Source organism: Cheilinus undulatus, linkage group 6 (assembly GCF_018320785.1).
Source record: "Cheilinus undulatus linkage group 6, ASM1832078v1, whole genome shotgun sequence".
NCBI lineage: Eukaryota > Metazoa > Chordata > Actinopteri > Labriformes > Labridae > Cheilinus > Cheilinus undulatus.
Genome location: NC_054870.1, coordinates 31,067,915 through 31,089,588, shown reverse-complemented (window position 1 = coordinate 31,089,588; position 21,674 = coordinate 31,067,915). Strand labels below are relative to the sequence as shown.

General features: G+C 38.1%; 1 protein-coding gene across 1 annotated transcript in view; it reads right to left on the bottom strand.

Annotated features, from left to right (window-relative positions):
• LOC121510864 (protein bicaudal C homolog 1-like) overlaps positions 1 to 21,674 on the bottom strand; it is a 104,814-nt gene that overhangs the window by 82,359 nt on the left and 781 nt on the right. The gene's annotated exons all lie outside the window — the stretch shown is intronic.

The window sequence follows — 21,674 nt, the reverse complement described above, 5'->3', positions numbered from 1 at the left end:
GACATCATTATTATAATAATATTACTATTATTTTAACCATTATTATTATCATTATTATTGTTATATCATTATTTATTTTTCTTGTTTATGCCAGGCTCTGTTTTTAATGCTTCTCTTGGCTTTTTCTCATGATTCTGTCAGTTTCTGCTCTTATATTATACTGTCGGTTCCTTGGCTCAGTACTAGTTTTTAAAATGACGGCTGAAGAAGATTGTGAGCCTGATAATTTCCTTTTAACACCCAACAATGTGCAAATTGTTTACTGTGGTTTTAATTTAATCTCTCTGAAATACACAAACAATGATGATGGGATTTAAATACTTCCTTTTGTTTTAAATTTGATTTTAAAATAATCTAAACCCCATCAAATTAAATCATACATACTCAGTATTTTATCTATATTTAACATTTTAATGTTCTATTTTCTTGAGCATGCTATCTTTAGCTCACCTTGGATGTTTCTTTTGTTTGTGGAAGGCCGGGGCTGTTGTGCATGAGATATCTCACTACTATAATTGTCTCAATTTGCTCCAATTATCCTTGAAGCTTTAGAAAACTTCTTCTGTGTACTGATTTGAATCTTGTACCATGAAAAAGAACATAAATATGTACAGATTTAAAAAAAACAAACAAACAACTTAAAATGTTGCACCAATACAGAGGCAGGGACTCACGCTGCTGTGACGTCACATGCATACCCTCTATATCAGCAATCAGCTAAATTGTCATTGTTACAGTCCACACATAAACAGAGGGGCATACAGTGCTTAACAAATTTATTAGACCACCACCCAAAGTAAGGTTTATGCCACAGCTGCCCTAAATTAACAGCATTGGTAATTACCAAAATCAAATTGCCAAAATCATTTCTGATGTTTCTGCAATGGTTAATACACCAATATGTAGAAGCTCTTTAACCAAATTTATATTTTTAATGCTAAAATATAATTATTATTGTTATCCATGAATTTTCAAATTTACTGATTTTCAAAAACACTGAAAAAAATAGTAAAGCACATTATTATTTCTTGATTGATATGTCAAATTATAGTTATTTACTTGCATTCCTGAACAGCAAAATGAGTTTTAGTGGTTGAATGTTATGCTTGATTCATTTCTGACTTCTCAGAGAAGCCCAGTGAGCTGGCTCAAATTTGGGTATAAAAAGGTGAATTCAGTTTGAAATTCCTCATTCCTGTTCAAAATGGTAACGTGGACAGCTCACTGAAAATAAAAGAGTCCGCATTTAAGCACTTCATGATGCTGGATGGTCTCTGAGACAAATAGGAAAGGTATAAAGTGTTCTCACAGTGTGGTCAAGTATGTTTTGGAGTCAATTGCTGAGACTGGTTCTTACAAAATGCGCCAAGGAAGAGGCAGGAAACCAAAGTTAACTGAAGCAGAAGTCAGACACCTCAAGATTTGAAGTATTAGAGACAGAAGGTAGACCACTGCTGATCTTCAGGCAGAGATGAATGCTTCCAGATCAGAGTCTGAGAAAGTCTCCAGAATGACCATAAGCAGACCACTGACAGAACAAGGCTTAAAGGGAAGAATAGCTGCTAAGAAGCCATTATTGAGGCCTGCAAACATCCAGAAACGCCTCAGATTTGCCAGGGAGCACAAACACTGGACTGTTGATGACTGGAAGAAGGTACTCTGGAAGGACGAGTCCAAGTTTGAACTCTTCGGTCAGCATCGTTGTGTTTATGTCCGCAGAAAAGCTGGAGAACGTTTTGATGCCAGATGCATTGCACCCACAGTGAAACACGGTGGAGATTCCATTATGGTATGGGGTTCCATTTGTGGATACGGCGTGGGCAAACTAGTGGAAATCGACGGAATCATGAACAAGAACGTCTACCACAAAATCTTAGTGCATCATGGAATCCTTTCTGGACTGAATCTGATTGGTTGTGGGTTCATATATCAACATGACAATGACCCCAAGTATACTTCAAAGCTGTGCAGAGACTATGTGACCAAGAAAAAGGAATGTGAAGTACTGGAACTGACGGACTGGAAAAGTCAAAGTCCAGATTTGAATCCTATTGAACAAATTTGGGATTTAGTAGATTCAAAGATTGATGGCACAAAAGTTTAATCAAAAGCAAGTCTGTGGGAACAGCTAGAAACTATTTGGAACTCAATAACAAAAGAGACTGTGGAAAAGTACATAAGACAATGCCAGCAAGAATGCAAGCTGTTATCAAGACCAAAGGAGACCATACAAAATATGAAGTTTTTTGGTTATTATGTGTGAAAAAGGACTATTTAGTTGTTTCAGTTTGTTATTTGCCAAATAAATAAAAATAACATTTTTAGTTTTAAACATGTTTTTGAAAGATTTCTGAAAAATTTGTTTTCTCATTTTTATGACAGGTGGTGTAATAAATTTGTTAAACACCTTATATTAATGAAAACCAATACAAAATTAATTGCACTTACCCCATACTGTTTAAGATCTGAATTTTAAAAAGCAAAATAGAGAGAACACAGATAGAAAAGATCAGAAGAATTGCGTGTAAACACAACACTAATCCAGGGTACTATCAAACTTTTAAGGGTGGAACAGGCTTCTAGTTTAAATAAATTTGACTTGCCTTGCAGGAGTGCAAACAGGTGCAGTAGTGTTACATAAGTTACTCCCAATAATCAACACCAACTACCCCAGCTTCTTTCCAATTTAAAAATGATGCTATAGGAAGTTTACACTAGTAACTGACTGGACCCCCCCCTCCCCACTCTCCACTGTGAACATGATGTGACTTCATTTTTGGTTAAAAAAAACAACCAAAAACCAAAAAAAAAAGCAATTTAATATCTTTGAAAGGCAACAGCTTAACCTGGCAAAAAAAAAAAAAAAAAAATCTATTATTAATTTAGTTCAGTGCTGAAGACAATAATTTGAGCACCATTCAGCAAGTGGAGTGGCACTGTCTGTACTTAAACCCTTTAACAAAAAAGTTATATGGCGAAAAATGTACTTCTTGTATATAAGGAGCATTTCCACTCTTTGTTTGCAATGCTGACAGAGGCTTTTTACTAAAACACGTTTGTTGTAGCCTGTACTGCAGAATTAAAGTGTTTAAGGTTTGATTTTGATGTTATCAAAATGCTTATTTCTGCATGCTTTAGACTACTGTTAGGTCACACATACTCAAATTTGAGATTACAGCCCATCATTGTGTTGAATATGTTGCTGCAACACTGTAAAAATGAACAGTTAAGTAACAAGTTTCAACGCTTTTTTGAGTTAAGGGGCCCAGCTTAATACTTCATGTAGCCACTTCGTTGACATAACAGCGCTCATAGCTAAAAATGTTGAGTTGGCAGAAACATTTCCAATATGAATATATTAATTATTCAACTAAAATAGTTGTACAAACTATTTCAGTAGAGCCCCCAGCAAATGTTGGCTCAACTAAAATACGTATGTTCTAGGGGTGCACTGATCGATCGGCCAAAATCAGAATTGGGGCCGATTTCCTTAATTTTGGGGGATCGGTGATTGGCCGATACTTAGATAAGATCGGTTTCATATGTACCTCTACCTACTAAAATGTGAAAAATGAAAGACTAAAGGATCTGATATAATTTAGTAGTTTGGACAGCAATGCTCTAAACTTTTCATTTATATTTGAGAGAACTACATCATGTGCAGTTAAAACAACAAGTTTGTATTGTTTCACGGGTATTGTTCAATGTTTTTCAATAAAATAAGATTGGAACATTGAAGGTGTATGCTGTCAGTTATAAAAAAAAATCGGTATTGGCCAAAATCGGAATCGGCAGGTCAGGCTTTTTAAAGATCGGTGATCGGCCACAAAATTGCAATCGGTGTACCTATAATATGTTCACTTGTATCTTATATAATTCAAGAAACTTAATATATTGTGTTAAATCAACTAGTGTAGTTATCAAAAGTGTTCCAAAAAAGTCATAATTTGTTCACCCAACAATAATCAAGTTGTTTTTTTAGAGTGAACATGGCTGCACAAACATCAGGGACTTAAATTACACCTGCTGATTGATGATCATTTAAATGCATGGTCTGATGTTGATATGCCAACATCAAACCATTAGATGGAAATAAGTGTCTGACTTTCATCATCCCTATTTGCTCCTTTTCTCAAAGAGCTGACATGCATTTTACCACAAAAATGCACAGCTCATGCCTCATTACTAAGATAACCAAGAGGCCAGCTGAAACCCAGGCTGAAATTACAGGCCTCACTAAAGACAAATCATACATTAACATTTTTTTGTCATCATTGTAAAAACAATGCTGCACTTTGGATGATGCAGCTCTGACTGATATTAATTCAGCTTTGTTTGTGATGTGCTGGGACACTTTATTAGTGTTTTTTGGCACAGGTTGTAGGACAATGCAGCTCTCCTCCCTTTGAGTGCAGCAGTTCACAAAGGCGTCACAGCTGAGAAACGACAGGACAGACCACATCGTAATCAATTCTGTCCTCTAATGTGTATTTTCTTTAAATATGGAACAAATAATGTGGCATTCATTAGACGTAGTTATCTTGACTGTCTGTTATTTAGTAAAAGCAAACATGATGGTTACAGTAAATCAGACCCACACCCTCGAACTCTCCATGTAATTATTTAATGTATCTAATCACTGTCACTGCATGCAAAGAAGTGAGAGATGCAGCAGTGGCGGGCATGCAGGACTCAGCCAAAGGAGCGAAGTCTGGTATCCATTATTCTGTGGAAGGACGAGCTCTGGGAGATTCCGCTGTTTTGAAATAGAGGGAATGTAAACAGAGCTGATTTCTACGGTTTTGACTCCAATACATACACAACAATCAAACAAACAATGGAGACACAAACTTTAATAAACCAAATCCAGAAATTTTTGACAGGAATATTTTCACCATTAGCTAGTTTTCATCCAAGTGTACCTAGTTTTAATGGAAAAAGCCAAATTACAGCAGAAAAATCAATGATGACTTCCAGTAACAAGTAAGCAAGTATCTCCTTATTTAGTTGTAAGCAGATGTTTTTTTTTAAAGCACGCTACAACTGTCCACTATAATCAGAAGAGTTTATACACCTGGTTACTCAAATATCTCTATGCAGTGCCAGAATTATCAAGACAAAATCCTTCATGTCCAAGGATTTCAATGAAGACAGAAGCTTTTCAGATTACAAAAAACAAACCCAGCCCCTAAAGGCCCCAGCTAAATCTCTAAACGGAAGAGCTGCTTACACAAATCCTCCACACCGGCAAGAATCACACCAGGACTTAAGGTGAAACTAGGGACATTTACAGAGAAGTCCATGCACGCTTATGAACAAGAAAAGTTAAACATCTTTATATCACTGGAGCAGATTTCAAAGCAAATTACAACTCTGATCGAGGGGAGGTTTGACATCTCCATGCTCCGACTGCTCACGTTCCTTTATTAAAGTGATATTTATAAAATATTTAATATTAAAGCCAGACTTACTCTCTCCCGCTTAAAAGGACAATGACTAGAGTGAAAGAACTACAATCCCCATGTTTTATAAAAAGAGAGGGAGGGTGTGATGTTTTGACACTATTGGTGTCCCTCCCCTGCAGTGAGCCCAGCAGCTCTCAGCTGATTCAACACAGAGCTAATGAGAGGGATCAGAGAGACGGAGACAAACATGAGCTAGCACACAACCAATGAGAGGAGGTCACTGGCTTTAATACACAACCACAATGATTTTATAGAGGCTCTCATAAGTCTGGTACTATCATCATATAAACCTTTATTTAGATTATTATAGTAAAAGTGTTTTGCAATAAGTTTATCCTGAAGCATTCTGTCAAATTTTAAAGCCCTTTAAAAAGTGATCTTATTTCTTTTACTGTCACACTGGATCTCACTATCAAAATTTTATCATAAAATCATTCTTGTTACATTTTTATATCTAAGCTTCTGAGACCTGAGCTGTGAAACTTGATCATAAAGCCTAAACATTTCAATAAAAATCTCACAAAAATCCATCTCAATCTTAAAAAAATTAAGCAAGTTTCCCCAAATTTCAAAGCAAATTTCCCCTACATTTAAAAATCAAACTCCACTAGAAAATTCTAAATACAATTCCAAGATTCCATGACAGTGATGGAAAATTCCCTCGAACATCCAATTCCTTAAATTCCTATAATTTCCATTAAATTCTTGAGGATTTCAAAGGACACTATCCCCTCAAAATTCCCACCTTCATTAACAAACATTAATAAATAAATGTCCCCAATTTCCATGAAAACACATTAAAAATTCTCTGTAACTTCCCCCAAACATCCAAACAATTTCCCTTCAATTTCCTTGAAAATTTCAAAGGATACCCCCAAAATCTGGATCGAATTTGAAAAAAATTTCTAATAAACTATCTGAATTCCATTTAAATTGCCAGCACCATTCAGAGCAGATTTCCCCGAGAACTTCTATAAGATATACAAAAATCTCCCCAAAATTTCCTTGAAAATACTTAAAAAATAACAGCAAATGCCCCCAAAATATATTTTAAAAAATCCTCAAGTTTCATTTATATGCCTGAAAGTTTCATACTTTAAACTTGGTGGACATTGTGGACAATTGTTTCAAAAATTTTAATAGCAGAATTATTACTATGTTGTAGGAAAGCCAAAATTTAATGTCCTCATATATGCACATATACACACACACATAGACAAAACCATATTCAGTCAGATGGTTTCTTCCTAACTTTACTAAAGCACCACTTCAGAGTTTAATTTATTGTCAATAATTTTAACTGCAGATTATAAGTTATGACTGGGAGTGTATTCTTCTAAAATAACTCTGCGATGACGATATTACTACTCCCAAGAATCATTTTCTACTTTTCTCTTCTTAGATTGTTTTTTTTTTTTTCTTTTTTTGCTTATTGATAGGAATATACGTCAATTCTGAAAGCTTAATTATAAGTAGGGAAGCATGATATTATCAGCATAGTATCAGTATCAGCAGATGTTAACTTAAAATATTATTCTTATTGGCAGATATGAACATTTCTGCCATTATAACATCTATAAATACTCTTACAGTAAATATATAAGCTGTAGATATGGGCAGAATGTAAAATTAAGTTTGTGGAGTTTGTAGCAGAACCAACAGACCAAGCTCAACTGAATTTTCTTTCTTTTTTCATCCTACTTCCTCATACTCTAAAGCGGACTACAAGGACTGAAGATTTAGATCTAAATCACAGCCAGTTATTTTTTAACACTTTTGTTATTTTAAGTACTTTGTCTGAACGATAGAAAAAAGGGTCATATTTTTATTCTGTGCTCTAAAGAGCTCACTGTCATGTTGTGCAGTGCTGTCTGTGAGCCACATCAAGCTTGGTTTTACTCTTACTGTTACAAATACTCTGCACAGGCTGGTTTGGAGAATAGCAAAAGCATCTCTCTGCCAGGAAAAGCTCTTAATACTGTTCTTTGCTCTTCTTTTAATAAATAAATGTTGTTCAGCTCTGATAGAAAACAGTTACATCTGAGCTAATCACCGGTTGTCATCGTTTACTGGATTGTAGTACAACTGAGCCCTGCCTGTAGCCACCGCCTCGTTCTCTGAAGTGATACTGGTTGGTCTGATTGGTCCATTCATCATCAGCGCAGGCACAAACATTTCCGACTGGGGCTTTGCAAGATGGATCTTCCTGATGACAGACATGGAAACTGGCCAAGTCATTGGCTTGACAAGGTTATAGCAGATATTAGTAAAAATCCAAATCCATCAGACATCCATAATTAAAAGAACAATATTTGTCTGATGATTGCAGTTGGACAGCTATATCATTTCAGCTGTACACATCTTTTGTATTTAAGTACAGCAAAATCTCTTACAGTTCGCATATCTTTAAATCCCCCTCCACTATTCTCCTAACACACATGCATGGTAACCTTTGGAAGAGGCCCGTTTAAAAGTTACAAAGGTTTAGACTTAGAAGGAAACAATCAGCAGCATTGAGTCAGGTGTTTCCTCCTGTTCTTTACAATAACACCTCAACACTTCACTTCAAAGACGGGATTTTTCTACAAGTGGATCGCCTTGCAGCTGACAAGTAGCTGGCACCAATAAAACTAACATCCTAATGAATAAAGACAAAGCCAAAACTCAGGCATCCCTGTGAACTTCTTTGGGATACTTTACAAAAGTCGGCATTGAAACAAAAGGACTTGTGAGAAAGAAACACTTATACCGTCTCTCCAGGATAACAGGGATATCTAATCACCAAAGAAGGATAACAAACTAAAACATTCATGGCAGAAGTGACTGTTCACTTTATATGATCTTTGATATTAAACTGCTGGAGAGCCATCCTGAGCTTTCAACATTCTGACATCCCATTTAAATAGATAACAATTTAACAGATAATCAAGAGGTTAGAAATTCTTCTATGTCAGAGAAAACACCTTCTACTATTAATCTTGGGTTGAAAAAATAGTTGTGACTAATATCCATCATGATAAATCAGTTATTAACCTAGAGCTGGGCAATGTGGACCAAACATAAAACCTTAGCTCTTACTGTGAAAAATCATTTTACTGAACAATAAGTCTAGCATCATTCTTTTTCCTCCAATTCAGTCCATTTAACATAGCACTTATCAACGCCTAAATGAAGTCAGACCAGGGAAGTCAGAACAGATGCATCAGTTTCATAAGAGTATTTGCTAATATCGACCTTTTTGACAGACACCAGACATCCACAAATAATGTGGCTATGAACTGATGTCAGTAGGTAATATTTATCTCTTCTGGTCTTTGAGTCCAACGCTGGCATTTAGCACACCTTACAGCTGATTCAGAGAAGAGGTTTATTATTGGGCAGAAGACCTGAACCACTGGAAAAACACTGATCTGTTTTTTGGGTCAAACATGAGTGAATATGTGATGAAGAAAAGTGATGAGGAAAACACCAGCATCTACATTGGCCACCGCCTAAATTGTTATTTTAAACATCTGCATTGACCTTTATCTTTACAACAGAGTCATCTCTAAGTCAAAGCACACATATTTTAATGTAACAAATCATGTCAATGGAAACAATTATGTGTTACCCTATGTGTCATTTAAAAATATATAGATAAATGTAAAAACTCAATGTATCCCAAAGCACGACATCTTATCTAATAGGAGTTACCTTGGATACTCTTTACACTTGCAATACTTATGTGGAGATGGGACTCATGAAAGCACACTCTGAGTTCTGTGCCATAAGTTCAGATCGGTGAAGGGTTGCAGTGAAAGTCGTCAATCTGGAACTTTGTTCCATCTGTTACAGGATCTCTGGAGCTCAGTCAGAGTGACCATCGGGTTCTTGGTTACCTCTCTTACTAAGGCCTTTCTCTCCTGCCTGCTCAGTTTTGCCTGGTGACCAGCTCTTGGAAGAGTCCTGGTTGTGCCAAACTTCTTCCATTTGAAAATTATGGAGGCCACTGTGTTCTTGAGAACCTTCAGTGCCACATCATTTTTTGTAGCCTTCCCAGATCTGTGCCTCGCAGCAATCCTGTCTCTGAGCTGTGCAGGCAGTTGATTTGACCTCATGGATTGGTTTTGGCTCTGATATGCATTGTCAGCAGGGAGAACTTCTACAGAGAGGTGTGTTCCTTGAAAATCATGTCTAATCGATTTATTTTACCACAGGTGGATTCCAATCAAGGCGTAGAAACATCTCAGCAACGATAAAAAGAAATGGGAAGAAGCTGAACTAAATTTCCAAGTGTTTTTTGCAAAGGATCTGAATACTAATGCCAATGTGATAGTTCCTTTTTTTTAAGACATTTGCAAAAAATTTCTAAAAATATGTTTTCACTTTGTCATGATGGGGTACTGAGTGTAGATTAATGAGAATAAAACTTGTTTTTATCCCAACTGTTTTATGGTAAAACAGACAAATTGGAAAAAAGTGAGGGCCGTCTGAGTACTTTCTGAATGCACTGTATATTCATTTCCACTCATTTATTTTCATTGATTGCTTGTTTTCCAAGGTGTTATGCGTGTCTAAGTTTGATAGATGCACGTGATGCCGATGAAGGAAAATCATTTAGCAATCATACTCACTAATCGTGATCTCAATAATAATCCTGGTTATGATTTAAGCCATAATCTTGAAGCCTTAATATCATGATGTATCTATAGAGTATCAGATCACAATTTTACCAAATCTAAAGTTCAATTTCTTACAAAGCAGCAGTTTGTGAATTTTCTAAAACTTTTTAATCAAATTGCAATTCCTGTTACTGCATGACGCCTCAGGTGTTCCCAAATCTACCAGAACTGAAGTCTAGGATTAAAACTCTGAAATCATCATCAGTCCCCGAGCTTTAGTCAACAACATCAAAACCCATAAAAGTGAACACCTGTCATCACAAATCTGTGCTGAGCAGTTGCTCTCTGATCTCAGAACCGCTCCTGTCACCACTGAAATCCTTCAGGGTTGCTTAGCAACTGTGTTATCAAATAAATAGCATTAAGCACCACATGTTGCAGAGATACTTGACTCATTGATCCTCAGGTCACGGGCATGAGGAGGTCTAGAAAGAAGCAGAAACAGGCATAAAGTCGCGGTGACATTCTGTTACTTAGACTGTTACTGTGTCCATAAACATCAGGTCCATTCTGACCTCAGTTTTATTTACACAGAGGCATCTTTACAGCATAATCTCCCAACCCAGGAAATAAGACATCAAGCTGTTGTTGCTAACATGTTTGGGTTATCATCTGTGTTAATGCTGCCAAGTAATTACACAACACTGTGCATTCCTGGTGCCTGGTATCTACTGTGTTAGATCCCCCACGGAGCACGAGGGAGTCAGTCTCCCTTAACAGGACCAGAAAGGCTCTATAAACATTACACTGTACTATTGAGAAATAACTGACATTTCACATCCATCAGCAGCCATGCATCTCTTCTTGAAAATCATGAGAAACCAGCGCATATCAACAGAATGGAAACATTTTCCTCGATGACCCTCCTGCATTACTCAACCTCTCAGTCATTTCCATCTGATTTGTCCAATCAGAACAGTTTATATCGTTCATAACACGGGAGCTCTAAGGGAATCAGCATAATCCAGTTAGGATTTCAGTGAGACTCCATCCCTTGACTTCCCTTAAACAAAATGAGTTTTCCTTTTCTCTCACAGGCTCAGCCCTTTCCTCTTTTGTTCAAGTAGAGACTACTCTGGAAACAGCCGAGACCAGATCAGAAAAGGTGCTCTATAAAAATGCTTTCCCTCCTATCACGGCAAGTGGAGAAAAGGCAGATTGTCCTGGATGTTGAATGAGGAGGGAGAACAACAAACCAAAAGCCGAGGTTCTCCAAAGATAAACACCAAGAGCTCTCGTGGGGGGAGTGGTTAAAGGCTGGGTGGTGTGTGCGTGTGCTTCTGCGTTTATGTGTGTGCGGAGAGTGCGCACGCGTGTGGGAGAAGTCAGGGCACCCCCCCATCGAAACATTTCTAAAATAGCAACCGCAAACCAGACAGAATGTAAATCTGCACTTTGAAAATGGCTGAAGAAAAAAGAGCTTTGAGGGACGTAGAAAAACAGGTATTCATTTCAGCCCATTTACAGTTCCAGGAGCAGAGAAATGGGTCACAGCACTCCAGCTCCACTCGGACGGCTGAAATTGGACTCCTGGTTTTATTTTCTTGAGTAATGAATTACAGGTTTTTCCACCGACTGAAGCTCAATTATATTACAGCTCCTGAAAGCCTCATCATGCCCAGGATGAAGGAATTCAACGCGTAAGCAAAAGTCAAATAGAATTGTTTAATTGTATCAGCATGTTTCAAGAAAAACCTGCAAGCACAAGAAAGAGAGAAAAGAGGGAAGGTAGTGAGAGGCAAGTGAGCAAAGGCAAAATGTAGAGATAAATAAACAGCACTGCTGCAATTACTGAACTTTCTGAGGTTTGTTTTCTTTCCATATTACCTTTTTGAGAGTTATAAAATGCTTGTTATCTTTCTAAGTGTCTTGATTTTCCATTGTACTCCACTGTGATCCTGCTTAACATGTAGCAGTATATTTTTTCTTCAAAACATTTCCTGCTGAAGAAATATGCTTTGATGTGCTATTCTATTGAGTTGTGATATATTTCTATACAGTAGACACTATCCATATTTGGTTCTTTATAGGTTTTTTGGTACTTTGAAGGAGAGAATATCAATAGCCAGCTGTAACATAAAAGGAGACAATTCAGAGATGCATGATCTTCACGTCATACTAAATTATCGTAACACGAAATTGGTGCAGATTAATCTGAGGGAAGCTGATAGGTAGTCTTAGATTTCTCTGGCTGTCAAAAAATGTGAATTAATGGCCAGACAGAATTCAAACTTTTTCAGTGTGTTTACTATGAATATTTATATTAGGACAACAATGAAATGTAATTGACTGTGCAGCCTTAGATTGGATATTGGATGTGTATGCACTCATTTTAAAATCAAGGCTGATAGGAATGTTTAAAACAACAAGTTAGTAAACTGCCAAGACAGATACAGATGGTTCCTGCTTCTTCCTGATTTTTTGTACCTATTTCTAATAACCTGTGGGATTTGGTGCATTTAAATTGTTGCCAGTAGTCACTTTCTAATAGACTGCACGTTGCTGTTATGTTCCAGAGATGGAGTAAGACTCCAGCACTGCCAACATTTTCATACCAGACTTCTCCTCAACAAAAAGCTTTTTAAAGCACTTCATGCACCCATCTGCTGAGAAGCTTTATGGAAATACTGATTTCCTTTTCCAGCAGGACTTGGCACCTTTCCCAAAGTGAAGCCAAAACTACCAAAAGCTAGTTTCCTGACCATGGTATTCCTGTTCTTGATTGGCCAGCTGGCCGGTCTGACCCAAAACCCCATAAAGATTTCTGGAGAAAAATCAAGATGAAGATGAGAGACACCAGACTCAAGGATAAAGACGAGCTGAAGGCTGCTAGCAGAGCAATCTGGGCTTCATACCACCCCAGCAGTGCCACAGACTGATTGGCTCCATATCACATTACATAGATGCAGTGATTTGTGCAAAAGGAGCTCCAAAGTACTGAGTGCATAAAAAAGCATAATTTTCCAGAAGGTCTACATTTCTGTATTATAAATCCCCCCTTTTTTTTGGACTAATGTTTTGTGATATCCTAATTCTGAGATGGTGGATTTTTGGTTTTTGTGAGTTGTAAGCTGCTAACATCAACATTTAAACAAAACAGCCCTAAAACTTTTCGCTTTGTATGAAATGAAACTGTAATATATGGAGGTTTTATTTTCTGAATTAAATTACTAGAAAAAAGAACTTTTAATGATATTCTGTTTTTTAAGATGCACCTGTAGATATTCAGTAGTGAACAAACCGAGGGTATTTTCTTTGGATTGCAGGTTCATTAGCCTATATACATCATATTAAAATGCATTTCTAAATAAACACACAGTGTATTTCTAACATTATGAGTCAAAAAAAGCTTCATCTGCCTTTAAGAGAGCTACAACATGAGCAACACTGATCACCCTGCTGACAGACCGTACAATCAATAATCTCTGAACCAAAGATCAGACCAAGCCTTTCCCTAAAATGGCCATCCACAGCTGTGGGATCTTGCTCTTTTTTCAGCCTGAGCTTTACTTAAACCCAGCTCTGTGTGCTGCAAATGAGACCAAAATAAATCCTTATCAAGGTGGAGGCATCTTGACTTTCTTAAAATGAATGGGAAGCCTTTTTTCTCTTAACAGAGGCCAATGCTCTTGTTGCGGTCCACATCTACAACCTCTAAAACAGTATCCAGTCAAAATCTGGTTTTAACATCACAGCATTTAATACCTCCAAAAAGACAGATGACAGCTATCATCAGAGGGAATAAACTGTTTTCACAGTCAGACCTGAGAGAAGGTTTTCCCTCTGCAGTTCTGGCACTATCTTTTGTTTTCCACTCTTAGCTGCATTTTTTCCAAAGGGTGGACTGTGTACGGTTTCTCTCCAAGTTCCCAGCTCTCCTAAAATAAAATGGGGTTACATGGGACACAGTGCTTTACCTGCAATCCAAATAACTCCACGAAGATCATGATTTTTGAACAAATGCAATTAACTGTGCAACTGTACCATCAATTTAATAACTCTACAACATATTTCTACTGTGTCTGGAAGTGTTTTTGGTAACATCTTTGCCTGGGCTTGGTTATGTCAAAAGGTTACTGTGAGGATTATGTAGTGTTGTAAGGATAAAGAGCAGGGAAAGTCCAACAACTCCACTGTGGATCTGATGGAAGCTGGAACAACAGAGCAGTGTTTGAGAGCTCCAGAGGGAGAAAAAGAGGGGGAGAAAAGGGAAAGCCTACAGCACATTCCCCAAAAGACACTCACTTCCTGTCTGGGAGTCTTACTCAGCACCCCGGAGGAAGAGGAGGATACAGCCCTCACACAAACCTGCCCTCATTATGAGGATTTAAAAGCCAGTGAAATGATCCTCAGAAGAATTTAACAAGGTCACTTATTTAGAAATACAAAAAATATGTTTTCAGTGGAGAGTGTTCTCCCCTCTCTACTGCCTGAGAAATCATATATTCTAATTTGAGCATACTGTGCATTCCGACAGAGACTTCAAATAATACTGAAGCATTTTATTACCAAGAAAGGTAACAAGACCATCAGTGACAAGATTAGCTATTTCTCCAATGTAATTTTTGTGTCTTGTTCCCCCTTGTGTATGTGCATGGAGGCAAGTCAACCAGAAGTCCATTCAGTTTAATGGGATCCAGAAGATTTTTAATGGGCCTGTAATATATCTGAGTGGAACTTGCCTCACGCAGGTTTCAAGAATCCAACTAATGCAGCAGATTTCAGATTGATACGACAGTGAGTAAGCTTCGCCAACAGACTGCTATCTAGCTTAGAGGCAGCTTCATTAATTTCAGTGGCAGATATTGATTGTGGAGTGAGCCTAAATGATTAAAAAAAGAACCTATAACCCTATAAACTCTTTTAGCCCAATGTGAATCTTCATAATGTCATTCTGCTAAAATATGGTTATGATGCACCTTATATACAATCTGAATGACTATCATTTTCATATGAAATACAGTTAATCAGACTTAAGATGGGGTCAGACTACATGATTATTTGTTTTTTATGATGGTCAGACTAGGCATTCACAGGGCCATTAACTTGTCTGTGACTTGACCAACCCAAACTATATGGTGGTGCCTGATCAGTCGTTGCGACTGGTGTGAGTGGCTGGGCTACACGGCACCCAGAAAGAGGACTGTCAACAAACTGCATTTATTTATCCAATGTTCTGATGAATAATAAACTAGCTTGATATGTCCTTGATTGTCCCTCACTATGGCACACCACATGAGATAAAATAACAAATTTTCAGAGCTGACTGTCCCTGACGTTGGGATATCATTGTGCTGAAAATGTGTAGTGTGACCTTGGCTTTACCCAGTGCTATAGGTAGTTCTTTCAGGTTTCTAATCATGATCTGTAAAGAAATGCACTTCCTTCTGTTGGACATGTGGACAAAAATGGAAATGACACATTAATACTGTAGCTGTGACTGCTGCCACAAGGAATTTCTCAGACTAGGTGTATTCAGCAGCAGTAACTCACAATTAGTGACAATTTGACTGTTAAAGCAGGGTTAGAAAAAGAATGTTTACATTACATACATTTAGCACCATCTGGGTAAAGCAAATTAGTTGAAAGAGCATTATAACACTAACAACATTATGACTACATGCTGTAAACTCTGTGTAAAACCCTGGGATTTCTTATTACCACATCCAACAGATTTTTTTCCACTCTGAGACAAAGTCTCCCAATAATAGTCTTGGTTTTAGGAGGGGGAAAACAAATTAGCTCAATGAAGAAAATGATTCACTTAGCCTAATTGTAGGTTGGTGCTGCAAACATTCGGCAAACATGTTGTTACACTGTGTGTGTACACCGGCCCACCAGGAGGCTTCGCTCGATTCCATTAAACTCTCGCCATTACTTTAGGAGGGAACCCCTTGGATTTAAATCTTCCCACAACTGACCCAAACAAAGTTGAAAACAAGGGTGATGTATCCTTAAAAACTTGCATGGAAAATTTGGTTGTACAAGCAGCAGACATACTCAGTTTGGTGAAAATGTTGCCTCTTTCCCACACTTTGCCCTGAGTGTCTTAACATTCATTATGAAGGCAGAAGAAAAGGCTCTATTTCCTGCTGCCTGTGCACATAAAACTATCCTTCAAGCTTTCATGCCTCTGTCAGGGTCTCCAGGGCATTAACTTTGGAGCGCAATTCCTGTGTGCCAACAGAACAACAGTTAAACCCAGATGGTTGTGAGGGTGATATTTTGTTTTCACTTGACACTCCATTTACTGATATAAACCCCAAAAACCTGCATCCATGCCAGCGTGAGAGACAGTAAATTTGTAATTGCAAAGCAGTTAACAATTACCTTTTCTCCTGACGCTGGCTGTGCCAAATCAGGGGAGTAAAATATGGCTGATCCAAATAAAAAGGTACTTTAAGTGTACGCTGGGATTTAGTTTCAGTGTGGAGACATGCTGGTGAGTCACTGACATATTTTAATGGGAACAGAGTGCTTCTGGGTAATTTTTATACAGCAGAATGGACACCACTCCTGGAAATATAATCTGATATCCTCCTCTGACCCTCTTATGAAAACAGCCAGGTTTATTCTTTTTTTAACACATTTTTTGGGCTTTTTACACCTTCATTGATAAAGGGGGACAGATGAAACAGGAATGGGGAGGGGGCATGTGGGAAAGGAACCACAGGCCGGACTTGAACCCAGGCCACCTGCATACAGCACAGTGAAAAAGTATTTGCCCCCTTTCTGATTCCTGATGTTTTTGCATATCACACTTAATTGTATCGGATCATCAAACCAATTTTTATATTTCACAAAGACAACCCAAGTAAATAAAAATGCAGTGTCTGAATAATTCTTTAATTTTTTAAGAGGGGAAAGAAAAATCTGACCTGACCAATCAGTGCCATTTGAGGAGAATGAGGTAGCTACATGCAAGGTTTACAGGCTGTACTGCAAGCCAGTAAACAACGGCTGCTGCTGGAGTGTTAAGCTCAGATGGAGCTAAGGCAGCAGTTTTATCAGAACTGGGCGTCTCCTTATAAAAAGACAAGAGCAAAGAACTGCACTGAAAGCTTCAGTGATAGTAAACAACAATGGGGGCTGCCTGTTAAGCTCACATTATGTTGTTTTCACTCCTATGGGCTGCACATGCCCACCACGTAATGTGTTTTGCCCCTCTGATTGGCCCCATTATAAATGTGTGAAAATTCATCCAGTCACCCTTTAAGGCCCTACCTTTAGCAAATGCTAAACCAAAAAGTCAATGAAAAACAAATCATACCATATAAATGAGACACAAGCTGTTGTTATGCACTGCAGCTATTGTTAACCCCCATCACCCCATGATCAGCGATACCAATTAGCTTTTTATCTAAACAAGATCCAGACAGAGAGAGCATGGCGAATGTAACTGCTCCATGTGTTTACGCACTGATCAATCAATCATGAGTCAGGTTCAAAAGACCTCACATACAAGGATTTAATCAATACAGCCTTATTATCATGCATTAGTTACAGATTTTAAGAGAGCAGTCATAAAAGTGTTCTCTGAAACACAAACAATATTGTGCAATACTTCACTCCAAACATCTTTATTTTTTTTTTTGGAAGTGTAGCACTTTGATTGAGCAACAGAAATTTCACGAGTACCTCTTTAATGTATATAAATGAATATCCCACGTTGCCCTTTTGCATGTTGCTGCTAGGTGAAAACTTCCATTTCTGCATTACTTTTGTATTGTACTGCTGATGCTGTCTTTTTATTTTGTGACATCTGTGTTGCATCTGGTTTTTAAGCCTAATATTACAGTTGATGTTTTCATTATTCACTGTGTAATTTATGTGCTCCTGCTACAACACAAGTTTCCCCTTGTAGGGACTTTCACAGATTTATCAGTGAATACATTTTAATTGGCAAATCAATCAATTAAAAACATTTCAGCAAGCAAAAATGCCATTTCCCCTGAATTTCTCAATTCTTTCATATCAAGTTCATGAGATATTCCACTAAGACTGTTTCATGAATCCACTTTAAACTCCTCACGAGCTTTAAATATACAATACACACTCTGTCTTCATTCAGAGTGTATTTTTAGTTTAATACTTGGCCATCTAAAAAAAGTAAAAATGTGATGAATATGTAGGACAGAGGTGCATTATCCACATGCAAGAAAGTAAATGAATGTTTAGCCATACTGTACACAAGCAGGTTTACCTTTCAGCAGTTTGCTTATACATTAGCTACTGGCTCAATCATTTATAAAAGATGTGGTTATCACAGAACATAGGGTAAAATAGAAACACATAAAAGCATGTCCTCCTAGGGTTTCTGAAATGATGTGATGTTTAAAATGTTCAGTTCCATCTTTGTTCAATCATGTTTTTTTTTTTTGTTTCATTTAAGGTCAAATAGTAACATTTTTCATTATGAATAGGTATATACAGGAACAGACTGCAATGGACAATCAGGTCTGCAGAGTGATTTATTGGGAACCCCCCCCCATCACTGACTTATACTGGTCCAGGGTAAGGAAAAGGGCAGGCAACATTGCTGCAGAAATCACACATTTGGACACAAACTGTGTAACCTCCTCCCCTCTGATACACATTAAAAGGCACTGCATGCCAAGACAACCCAACACAGAGTCGCTCTGATGACCACCCAAAAGTCACAGAGTCACTCTGATGACCACCCAAAAGTCACAGAGTCACTCTGATGACCACCCAAAAGTCACAGAGTCACTCTGATGACCACCCAACAGTCACAGAGTTACTATGATGAACACCCAACAGTCACAGAGTTATTATGATGACCACCCAACAGTCACAGAGTCACTCTGATGACCACCCAAAAGCCAGAACCTAGAACTTTAATCAAACAAGCACCTTAGACCTAACCTGACACGCCAGATGGATTTGAACGTTCTGTCTCTCACATCTCTACGGGCCAATAAGAGCAACAAAACATGTGATGTAGCAGCTATCGAGCTGCGCGTGCGCAGCTAGGGGGAATAACGCGAAACATGGTGACTATAGACATGTAAGTACTCCACTTTTGTCGTTTATTAAAAGAAAATAACTCACTGCCGTTCTTTGTTCTTCTTTTAACGAAGAATTGTTGTCAAGTTCTGATAAAACTTATGCTTTAGCAGCATCCACGCTAAGCTCTTCGCCATTATTGCACCAGCCTCTTGCTTCTGCTTGTTTACGTCACGACTCTGCCATGCCTGAAAGTACTGCCCCTCGCCGCTGATTGGTCCTGTCACTTTCTAACCCGGCCGAAATGGTTCAGATGGGAGCTTAACAAGATGGATTCGCCAATGAAAAACAAGGAAATGGGTGTATCCATCTGCTTTGCAAGGTTACCTTAGACCTGCCAAATGTAAAATACCCTGCATCGTCTCTTTCAGCTTTACTGTAGTGTTAATGCTGTAAGAAAGCTAACTGTGGTAAACGCCCCAGCTTAAAAGCATGTATGCACTAATAAATGTAAACTATCTTAAATTATCTTATTTACCTCGTATAAATCTGCCCATATCCTCACGTGTTTTGAATAGCTGATTTGACTTCAAATGAATTGGAGTTGCTGGATTTATTTATTATTATTATTATTTTTTTCTTAATCATGCTCTGGTAGCTTTGGGGTCTTTAGGTGAGCCTAGTTGAAAACAGCTGATTTAAAACATTTGGTATCCAAAAATATCAAAGATCTTGTATTCCGATAATCTTCAAACACTTGATTTTGTAGAAGAGACAGTCATTTCCTTGATAAAACAATAATTCAATGATCTAATGTCATTAGGGATCATAACAACCTGATTCAATCAGTGGCTTTTTGCTTTACATCAAGCACACTCAGTTCATGGGGAAAGAAAGCCAGAGATACCATCACAGAAAATAAAACGCTGAGTAAAAATACACTTTCAGTTCCAATAAAATTATTTCATTGCATTCCAAACTGCAGCTTTCAGAACACCATGTACCACGTTTTAAGACAACCGCTCATCCAATCACAAAACAGCCAGATGTTACAGGACAGGATGAGACTACAGGAGCAATTTATTAGGGCTTAAATTTATACCGACAGCTACAGAGGACAATAAGATGGGACCCAAGAGACCCAGGGAGTTGAATAATAATCAAAACAATGACAGTGGCTTCTCAGGCAACAGATGCTGAGACCTTTTAATGTTTAATGAGAGAAACCCAAAAGATTTCAGACCACCAAACAGCCTGGGTTCTTCCTGGAAGACTAGAAGTCAAAGGTCAAAGCAGTTTCACAGCTGAGGTAATCGAATGTTTTAACCTGAGGTGACCACAAAGAGAGGAAGACAATGTGAATGCAGCAGCCTTTTCTAAACCGTGCTGCAGCGTCAACATAAGCAATGTCAGCCGTGATGTCATGATGCAACACTTGGAAAACTGGATGCCGGCAGAGAAGGAGACGCGAGACCAAACTAACAATCTGTGAAGTCCCAGTAGACAAGATAGATTATACCTAACACAAACAGTAGAGTTGAGCACGCACACAAACAGACACACTGCAGGACGTGGCGCACGGTATGTCCGGGACGCTCACAGTTTAGGGCCGGCCTCTGGTTAAGTTGTTTTCCTGGAAGAGTTAGGGATGACATGGAGCTTTAAGGAATGTACAGAGCAGCGAGGAGCTTCTCCAGGGGAAATACGTGTGTGTGTGCATGTGCCTGTGTGCATAGGATGAAAGGACTCCAAAAGGATTACCCTAAAACCTAGTCAACTATTCAAGCAAAACCTGCTGTCCTTGTCAACATAATTCTTGATTTAATCTAATAACATTTAACAACTATATAATTCCCATTCGGTGACTTCTCAACTGTCTTTCAGTGAAACTGATAAAGAGCCCTGCCCATTTACCCAACACTCTAATATTGCACATTCTTGTGTGTTTTCAAATGTGTGATAAATGACCTCAACCCTGTGTTTCAAGGGGCCTCTCAACAGAGGCTGGCCGGGCCTGAATTTATAAGAGCCTGTCATCACTTGTTTAACTGTTCACTGTCAATGTACACATCATTAGAGGAGCGCTCACACCTTCAGCCCATTTCAGCACCACACATGCAGAAAAGGTTCAAGTGAATTATACAACAGGAAAATAACTTTTAAAACGAAAAAATAAAAAAATGATTTTTTGTCAATTTTGTCAAAATTTTCCTAAAGAACTTGTTGACAGCCTTTTTATGAATAAGAGCCATTTTGAGAAACCTGTTTCTGCTGGCAGACTGGTTTACAGGCGAATACAAAAACTGCATGTTAAGGTCAATTGTAGTTTAGTCTAGAAACAAATATACATCATTGAAGTTTGTATAGCGACAGCTAGCGGTCTGGCCGTGTTACTACACTCAGAGATTCAGCAGGACTGGTACATGATGGCTTTTTGTCTCATGTCTTTGACCTTATACACCCCCTGTTAAGTCATCATAAAAATTTAGACAACATGCACTCCAAAAGCACTGTACTATTTTTAGAAGTTAAGCCCCCCCCCCCCCAATTCTTTTGTTTTTAAAGGCTGTAACAGAAACTG